Raw genomic sequence first — 9,911 nt, 5'->3', positions numbered from 1 at the left:
GAAAAAAAAAAAAAAAAAAAACTTCCGGAACCAGTGCTGCTGAAAAAGGGACTCTGTTATAGACAATTAATGAATAATTTATGATTCTAGAAGACTAATAAAAGAAAATAAATTTAAAAATAGTTTAAACAAACAAACAAACAAATATATTTTGAGAAAGTTTATGACCAAGTTAGATTTAATATTGGCAATAATTTTTGTCTGCTTAAATCATTTGGAAACACTAATACATATAGCCTAATGAAAGAAAAAAAAAAGAGGAAAATAAGTAAATGTAAGTAAATAAATTTAAATAAATACATTTGAATAAACAATCAAACTAATACATACAAAAAATGTTGGATTTCATGTTGGCATTATTTCCTATCTGTTGAAATCAATCAAAAACACTAATAAACAAAGCCTAATAAAACAAGAAAAAAAAGACTAAATTAAAAAACAAACAAATGAATAAATACATTTTTTTATGACTTGAGTTTTATGTTTTTTGAGTTTTTATGTTATGAGTTTTAATGACTACATTAGATTTTATGTTGCCATTATTTCCTATCTGCTGAAAACACTAATAAAAAGAGCCTAATGAAAGAAAATAAATTCAATTAAAATCAAATAAATACATTTGAAAAAACAAACAAACACATACATATTTTTGAGAAGTTTCTATTTTATATTGACATTATTTCCACTCAGATGAAATCATTCAGAAACACCAATACATATAGCTTAATAAAAGAAAATAAAAAGGTAAATAAATAAATAAATAAATACATTTAGATTAATGAATAATATTTAAGTTAGATTTTCTTAGACCAAGTTATATTTTATGTCTGCAATATTTCATTAATATCAGTCAATTGAAAACACAAATAAATATAGCCCTAAAATATTAGAAATACACTCTAAAGAGAAAAAGTGCACAGCCATTTTCATAGTTACATCGAGCTCTGCTCTGTGTCTCATTTGTCACACCAGCTCTGTGTTTTAGCATTTAAGATGGAGGCAAAGATGTCAGCTGACATCCAACTCATGCATTCAATCTAATAATGAAGTCTTGTTTTTTTAGGAAGGAGAGAGGTAGCACGCCGGTAGCTTTTATTAGATGATGCCATTGGAGGAGTTTGATTCAGGGAATAACCGAAGAGGACAACAGAGAGCCTGTGAGACTGAGTGGAACTGGTGTTTCAAAAAGAGGAACAGAGAGGAGAGGAGACAGGTGGCGTTTACGCCGCTACTACCGCAATCACAAGAGCGTCAGTCAGAGGGATATTGCTCCTGGCGCAAGGGAAAAAAAGAGAAACATTTCACCGCTTGCAGAGTAGAAAGTCTGTTGGTGAGGGGGACCCTAATCACATTACCCTAGAAAACTTTTACTTATGGCTAATGGAATTCGTTTAAAATTGAACCATGGGGGCATAAGTACATTTGCATTGATCCAGATATGTATAGAGCCAAAGTCAGTCTATCTATTTTGTGAGGGAATTAAAGCGGGTAAGCCCATAGAGCCAGACTGTATAATCCTATGTTAAAAGATCAATACGAGCTGGCCCGCTCATAGGCCTTTTTTATTTGCTAAAACGCGTGTATGCGCGGGTGCGCGTTTGTCCGGTGTATATTTTGCCAGTGAATTCTTCTGTGTGTGGGAATTGGCCATCTCCCATGCTTACCTGCTTGTTGGGTGGCGGCCCGGCTCTTTCGTGGCTCTTTGGGGTTTTGCGCGCCTGTTAACGCCATACAAATAAGCAGCGCTGCCCTCCGTTTATTTAGTCTGACACTTGTGACATCCATCGTCTATAAAAGCCCCTGTGACGGCCGGCCCTTAAGAGGAAAATATAGGATTGCAGGATACAAGCAGTCAGTTAAATTAAAACAGCACATTATAAAAATCCAAGGAAAACATGTTTTGTTTAAAAATTTTCAGTTTAAGGAAAAAATTAAGAAACACCTACAATCATGTTTAATGAGTAATGAATGAAGGAATATATACAATATATTTACAGTATTTATTTACAGAATACAGGTGCTGGTCATATAATTAGAATATCATCAAAAAGTTGATTTATTTCACTAATTCCATTCAAAAAGTGAAACTTGTATATTATATTCATTCATTACACACAGACTGATATATTTCAAATGTTTATTTCTTTTAATTTTGATGATTATAACTGACAACTAAGGAAAATCCCAAATTCAGTATCTCAGAAAATTAGAATATTACTAATGACCAATACAAAGAAAGTATTTTTAGAAATCTTGGCCAACTGAAAAGTATGAACATGAAAAGTATGAGCATGTACAGCACTCATTACTTAGTTGGGGCTCCTTTTGCCTGAATTACTGCAGCAATGCGGCGTGGCATAGAGTCGATCAGTCTGTGGCACTGCTCAGGTGTTATTAGAGCCCAGGTTGCTCTGATAGTGGCCTTCAGCTCTTCTGCATTGTTGGGTCTGGCATATCGCATCTTCCTCTTCACAATACCCCATAGATTTTCTATGGGGTTAAGGTCAGGTGAGTTTGCTGGTCAATTAAGAACAGGGATACCATGGTCCTTAAACCAGGTACTGGTAGCTTTGGCACTGTGTGCAGGTGCCAAGTCCTGTTGGAAAATGAAATCTGCATCTCCATAAAGTTGGTCAGCAGCAGGAAGCATGAAGTGCTCTAAAATTTCCTGGTATACGGCTACGTTGACCTTGGACCTTAGAAAACACAGTGGACCAACACCAGCAGATGACATGGCACCCCAAACCATCACTGACTGTGGAAACTTTACACTGGACCTCAAGCAATGTGGATTGTGTGCCTCTCCTCTCTTCCTCCAGACTCTGGGACCTTGATTTCCAAAGGAAATGCAAAATTTACTTTCATCAGAGAACATAACTTTGGACCACTCAGCAGCAGTCCAGTCCTTTTTGTCTTTAGCCCAGGCGAGACGCTTCTGACGCTGTCTGTTGTTCAAGAGTGGCTTGACACGACAGCTGAAACCCATGTCTTGCATACGTCTGTGCGTAGTGGTTCTTGAAGCACTGACTCCAGCTGCAGTCCACTCTTTGTGAATCTCCCCCACATTTTTGAATGGGTTTTGTTTCACAATCCTCTCCAGGGTGCGGTTATCCCTATTGCTTGTACACTTTTTTCTACCACATCTTTTCCTTCCCTTCGCCTCTCTATTAATGTGCTTGGACACAGAGCTCTGTGAACAGCCAGCCTCTTTTGCAATGACCTTTTGTGTCTTGCCCTCCTTGTGCAAGGTGTCAATGGTCGTCTTTTGGACAACTGTCAAGTCAGCAGTCTTCCCCATGATTGTGTAGCCTACAGAACTAGACTGAGAGACCATTTAAAGGCCTTTGCAGGTGTTTTGAGTTAATTAGCTGATTAGAGTGTGGCACCAGGTGTCTTCAAAGTTGAACCTTTTCACAATATTCTAATTTTCTGAGAGACTGAATTTGGGATTTTCCTTAGTTGTCAGTTATAATCATCAAAATTAAAAGAAATAAACATTTGAAATATATCAGTCTGTGTGTAATGAATGAATATAATATACAAGTTTCACTTTTTGAATGGAATTAGTGAAATAAATCAACTTTTTGATGATATTCTAATTATATGACCAGCACCTGTATATACAGACTGTAATGCTATTGGTAGTCTGCACATTATGCCACTGCTAATTTGCATAAATGTAAACTCAAAGCACAACTCTGTTGAATTTCCAATGGTCTCTGTTGCTCACGTTGTAAGAAATTGCCAACTCTGAGTTGCTATGTTTCCATCTTAGGTTGATAATTTAACTTGTGTAAAATTGGAATATTGCATAAATCATTTGCAAATAAAAGCACCGTTTCCATACCATGTGTTCAAGAGAACAAAGTAATCACTTCCTGGGAAATTGGTGCAAAATATCTGTAATAAAAATGGAAGTTGCTGCAATCAAACTGTGGCTCTTTTTTCATTCATCATAAATGACTTGCGCCTCAGAGCGTGCAGACGAAATGCAATAAACACTGTCAAGTTATCTTGCGTTCGGATGCATGGTGTTTGGAAACGCGATCATTTGAGACACTTCTGGGAGGGAATTATACCCAACCATTGTGATGACAGACTTTTGGCTCATTTCCACCAAGCGGTACGGTACAGTACAGTATAGTACGGTACGCAATTATTTCCGTTTCGATTGTCAGAAGTTGTGAATGGTACCAAAATACCAAACTGTACACTGTAAACCCGAATAAGTTGGCAAAACTCAAAAAATTTGAGGTCATCAGTTACATCAAATTTTTTAAGTTAAGAAATTCAAAGTTTAAGTAAGCTAAACGGGCAGATTTTTTGTACTCATACATTTTAATTACTCTTAAAATTTTTGAGTAAGTTAATTCATACTACATCATTATACATCATATACATTTGCCCTACTCAAACACTTTTTTGGGACCCTTCTGTTGGGGTACCTAGCACAGTAGTCCGGTATCTAAAGCCAGAAAGTCACTTTGGAGCAGGCACAATAAACAAACATTGTATGTGGGTGAAATATTATCCTCAAGGAGAGGATTTTTGGAATATAATATAACAATACCCACAGTGACGCCAATTAGGTTAAAGGGTTAGTTCACCCAAAAATGAAAAATCATTAATTACTCACCCTCATGTTGTTCCATACCCGTAAGACCTTCGTTCATCTTCAGAACACAAATTAAGATATTTTTAATGTGAGGCCTGCATCGCCAGCAAGACAATTAACACTTCCATTGCCCAGAAAGGTACTAAAAATTTAAAACAGGTCATGTGACTACAGTGGTTCAACCTTAATGTTATGAAGCGACGAGAATACTTTTTATGCGCCAAAAAAAAAAAAAAAAAAAAATCTTTATTCAACAATATCTAGTGATGGGTCAAAACACTGCTTCATGAAGATTTGAAGCTTCACAAATCTTTTGATTTGAATCGGTTCGGAGCGTGAATCAAACTGCCAAAGTCACGTGAACCATTGAAATTTCGAAACACTTATGACGTAATGAAGCCTTGTTTACTGAAATCATGTGACTTTCACGCTCCGAACCTCTGAATCGAAACAAAAGATTCGTTAAGCTTCGAAGCTTCATGAAGCAGTGTTTTGAAATCGCCCATCACTAGATATTGTTGAATAAAGTCGCTATTTTGTTATATTTGGCGCATAAAAAGTACTCTCTTCGCTTTAAAACATTAAGGTTGAACCACTGCAGTCATATGAACTGTTTTAAATATGTCTTCAGTAGCTTTCTGGGAATCTGAAAGTGTTAATTGTCTTGCTGGCGATGCAGGCCTCACTGAGCCATCGGATTTTATAAAAAATATCTTAATTTGTGTTCCAAAGATGAACGAAGGTCTTACGGGTGTAGAACGACATGAGGGTGAGTAATAAATGACAGAATTTTCATTTTTGGGTGAACTAACCCTTTAAGCATTTACCGTATCTGAGAGAAATGTAGCAGCGCGTTGATCTGCCTCTTCAAAGGAAGATTACAAACGGAGACTTCACGATGTGAGTACAGGACTCTTTTACTTCACTGTCTCTAGTTGGTAGACATTTATTAATTTGCCTAAAATGAAGCGAGGTCAATGTTTTATCTCCCGCTTCTTGAATCTCGCGCCGCCTGAGGTGACAGGCGTGCTTTTGGTTGTCATGACAATGACGTAGTTTATTGCGGCACAAGCTCGTGTTCATTTACACTGAACCAAAACAGTATTAGAGTCGCCTTTGATACTAGGGGCTGAGGTGGGTCAGATCCAGTGTGTTTTAGGTTTGCTTTTATGCGGCATTGCGTCTTTACACAAAATTTTGAGCAGGTACATTCCCGGCTTAACTCGGCTGTGTAAAGATGCTTTTAATGATTTTTAAAATGTAAGCTGAGAGAAATTCCCCATACACGTCCAAATGCACCACAACTTCACACCTTGCCAGGGTCATCCAATACTATTCACTTTCCAACTATCACAAGTGTTCCACTAAACTCAGTGGAATTAGCGATGGATAAAAACCACAATGACATTCACTGTGGCTGGCAGAAGGTAAATCTGATGACTAAGAAACCCAACTATGAGATTAGTCTCTAGCTCTCCTTCCCTAAGTGCTACTCACTACAAATGGGACCCTAAGAAGATAATAACCTTACAATTGCTTTTATAGGGATTGAGTTATTCTATTACAAGACCATGGAAGAATATCACCTTTATCCTTATGACTGCAACATCACAGCCATCCTCCAGTTGTCCGGAATGGATCGGTGATGTTGTGAATGCCACGGGAATCTGGATGATAAATGAAGATAAATATTACATGTCTTAGATAAAGGTCAGCATGAAATCAAAATTAAGCTGTTGTGAACATTCTGCAGCATTTACCATTATTTTCTAATATTAACAATAAAGTTTAACCTGTGAGCCAATTTTGTGAAATATTGCATGTGTAACTAAACCATTGACATGCAGATAATTGTTAAGTACTAAGAAATCACAATATGTTATAATGCTGAAATCAGATATCTCCTTTATCCTTTACCTATAAACTCTGACCTCAGAGAGGCTCCTATATTTTTTTTTCCAATCTCATGAAAGGGTCAGGTGTGGAATAATCTCCCTATTCACACCCATAATTACAGCACTGTTGCCCTCGTTCAGTTTAGTGAAGCACCATGTGGTGAGTGTTGCCACCAAAGACCCTAATAGTATTTCATAGAATCAGCAAAGTGGACAGTAAAAGTGAAAAGGGTCTAATGGCTGATATCCTTCCAATGGCACTCCTCTTAACACATAATCCCTTTTGTCATCATCTAATGGAATAAAAGTGGCAAGGCCTTTCCCAAACTCCCCCTCTCAGTTTTAAAAACATTACTCTGCAAGGACCAATGTGACCATTTCCCATTCACTTACAGTGAAAGAAGGACCCGAGCCAAAACTAGAGACCAGAATATCAAAGAGAAATTTCACAATTTTTCTAAATGAAATGTTTTTTTGTTTTTGCAGATAGTTGTACATGTCAGAGAGTGTATTCTAAAATGGACCTGTCAAGAGTCAAAATGCTGGGTTTAAAAAAACAACAACAATTTGGGTTATTTGGCAACCCAGCGCTGGGTAAATACTGGACAAAACACATCAGAACACATTTTTAATCAGTGCTGGGTCAGTCAATTGGTTTTTAATTTTAAATAATAAAAATGTACTCTAAAATCTCTCTATACATATAGGACAGGAACAGTTCAACTACAATATTTTTTATTCAATGGCAAGTCAGTCTTTTAATCATAAAATACTCCAAAACATTAAGTGAATGTTTTAGGACGTGCCAGGAGCAGAAACAGCAGCCAATGGGAATTTGTTGAAAGAAATCTGGTATCTGTAGTCTGTTCCAGATCATAAAATGGCAATCTTATATATTCATTTTTGAAAAGTTACATAAAAAACAGCGTTACCTTCATCTGTCAAGCATTTCAACCGTCAAACGCATCGCGCGACCCGACCACAGCTGCAACGCTAGCGCACTAGACCAACAGTGCTCCTATTAAAGTCAGTGGAGCGCACAGCAACTTTGTTACATATAACAGCGATGTCGCGTCGTGATTTAGCCCTGGTCGCGCATTCGTTTGACGGCCGTGAAACTGCCATAGGTGGCGCCGGCGCGTCGTTTGTAGATCCGGTGTAAGCTGCGTTTGTAGAAGGCTAACGTTCGTAGGCCTGCGGCGTACATGTAAACAAAAAAAGGTAAAATGTGAGACTACAGACGTTTTCCTCTTTGTACAGTAATAATTTGATAGTAATACAATGTTATGCAAACCATAATTTCATTCAGGAATTTCCCCTCAGGAAGTTTTCTCTCAGAACACAAAACAAAATGACCGTTAAATTCCAGTTTTAACCGGTTTGGCACAGACTACCCAACATGGGGTTACATTTACCCAGTGCTGGGTAGGTATGTGAGGGGGTTCATTGACATTAAAAATGACCCAGCAGCTGGGTAAAAATATTAAAAATAACCCAGTATAATTACCCAGCAGGCTGAACCCACCATTTGGGTTAAAATGAATAAATAAATAACCAACCCAGCATTTTCAGAGTGACCCAGCACATGGGTAAAAAAAAATAAAAATAAAAATAACCCAATAAAATTACCCAGCAGGCTGAACCCAGCATTTGGGTTAAAAAAAACAATGCAACATTTTTTAGAGTAAAAGTATAGTATGAGCACGAATATTATCTATTTCCAAACTTGGTTTCCAGGCATGACTTGGTCTGATTCTGCTGCTGTCTATGAAGGGGGATTAATGGAGGCCTTATTGAACGATTTGACTTAACACCTCTCAATCCTGCGGGTCCTGCTCGGGCATTAGTCATATCTGAATACAGTTACCCTTAATGCTACTAATCCTTTTAGTGGCTCATCAATAGCTTTCCGTTGTGAGATGCTAAAATCCGAGGTGTTAAAAGTCCCTGGGACAAGACAGGTGAAAGGGGGGTCAGTTAACTTTAAGAGCACTGATCTGGGGTAAATTACCCAGCCAAAAAAAAAAAAAAAACACAGCAGAACAAATAAACAGCAGGCTGGAAATGAGCTGTCATGAGCAGAAATCATTTTCTGGCATGGTGACAGACATCTCTTCGACCACCCGGGAAAATCCACATCTACGGTCTTCATGCTTCTTTCGGCCTGAGGTTTAGGCCGCCCTCACAATGCCAGGATGCTGAGCTGTTTCGAGAGAAAACAGAGCATGAATCATCATGTATGGGGGTTTGGGCTGTGCATGAGGATGGCAGGACAAACTGGTGTCCCAAGATGTGCTATTTAAAGCCTGCCACCACCAGGCAAAGGAAGAAGTGGTTGTATTTCATTTCAAATGATGTCTTGTTCAGGAAGAGCCTGAGGAAATTAGTCTGGCAGGAAGCCACGGGGGTCCAAGTCCGACTCCCTTTCACACAGTAATGGCTACCGGGGAGTGAGCAGTGACCAGAGAGAATGATATCATATCAGTGATAGCATGTTCGAAGGAGTCAAGAACCTTCATTTACCTCAGAAGAACACATTTAACACCCAAAATGTTCACACAAAAATGAAAACTCATCATTTGCTAACACTACTTTTCTTCTGTGGAAGACAAAATGAGAATTTTCATGCTGCTCAATTACGAATAAGACAAAAACACCATAAAATTAGTCTCCATATGGTACTATATTCTAAGTTTTCTTAAGTAAAACAATTAGTCTACACATGAAAACCATATGACGTTTGTAGTATAGACCTTATGCTCCAGAGAAACAAGCAGCCATCTTTATAATTTTGAGTTTAAACTTTCGTTTTTGCGGTAAAGCTCTGTATTTCTATGGCACCACTGAAGTGGATTTACTTATTGTACAAGGGTTAGTTTACCCAAAAATAAAAATTCTGTCATTAATTACTCACCCTCATTTCGTTCCAAATCCGTAAGACCATCTTTCATCTTCGGAAGATATTTTTGGTGAAATCCCGAGAGCTCTCTGAACCCCCATAGAAAGCAATGCCGTTACCAATTTCAAGGCCTAGAAAGGTAGTAAAGACATCGTTAAAATAGTCCATGTGGTTCAACCTTAATTTTATGAAGCGACGTGAATACTTTGTGCGCAAAAATAACATTAAGGTTGAAACACTGGAGTCACGTCACATGGACTATTTTAACGATGTCTTTACTACCGTTCTGGGCCTTGAAAGTGGAAATGGCATTGCTTTCTATGGGGGTTCAGAAAGCTCTCAGATTTCATCAAAAATACCTTAATTTGTTCCAAAGATGAATGAAGGTCTTACGGGTTTGGAACGACAAGAAGATGAGTAATTAATGACAGAATTTTCATTTTTGGGTGAACTAATCCTTTAACAAAAGTTATGGGCATTGCGATGTTTGAAGCGGATGTCA

The 9,911-nt window shown here is 37.8% G+C and overlaps 1 long non-coding RNA gene across 1 annotated transcript; it reads right to left on the bottom strand.

Moving 5' to 3' along the window:
* Window positions 1–668: 668 nt before the first annotated feature.
* LOC127496880 (uncharacterized) lies at window positions 669–8,802 on the bottom strand. Its single transcript, XR_007925381.1, has 4 exons — window positions 7,443–8,802; window positions 6,202–6,282; window positions 1,665–1,815; window positions 669–1,272 (listed from the first exon to the last, which is right to left on the bottom strand). It is a non-coding gene; the product is annotated as an uncharacterized LOC127496880 (long non-coding RNA).
* Window positions 8,803–9,911: the final 1,109 nt, after the last annotated feature.

Source organism: Ctenopharyngodon idella, chromosome 16, assembly GCF_019924925.1.
Source record: "Ctenopharyngodon idella isolate HZGC_01 chromosome 16, HZGC01, whole genome shotgun sequence".
Taxonomy (NCBI): Eukaryota; Metazoa; Chordata; class Actinopteri; order Cypriniformes; family Xenocyprididae; genus Ctenopharyngodon; species Ctenopharyngodon idella.
This window is presented reverse-complemented; position numbering and strand designations above follow the sequence as displayed.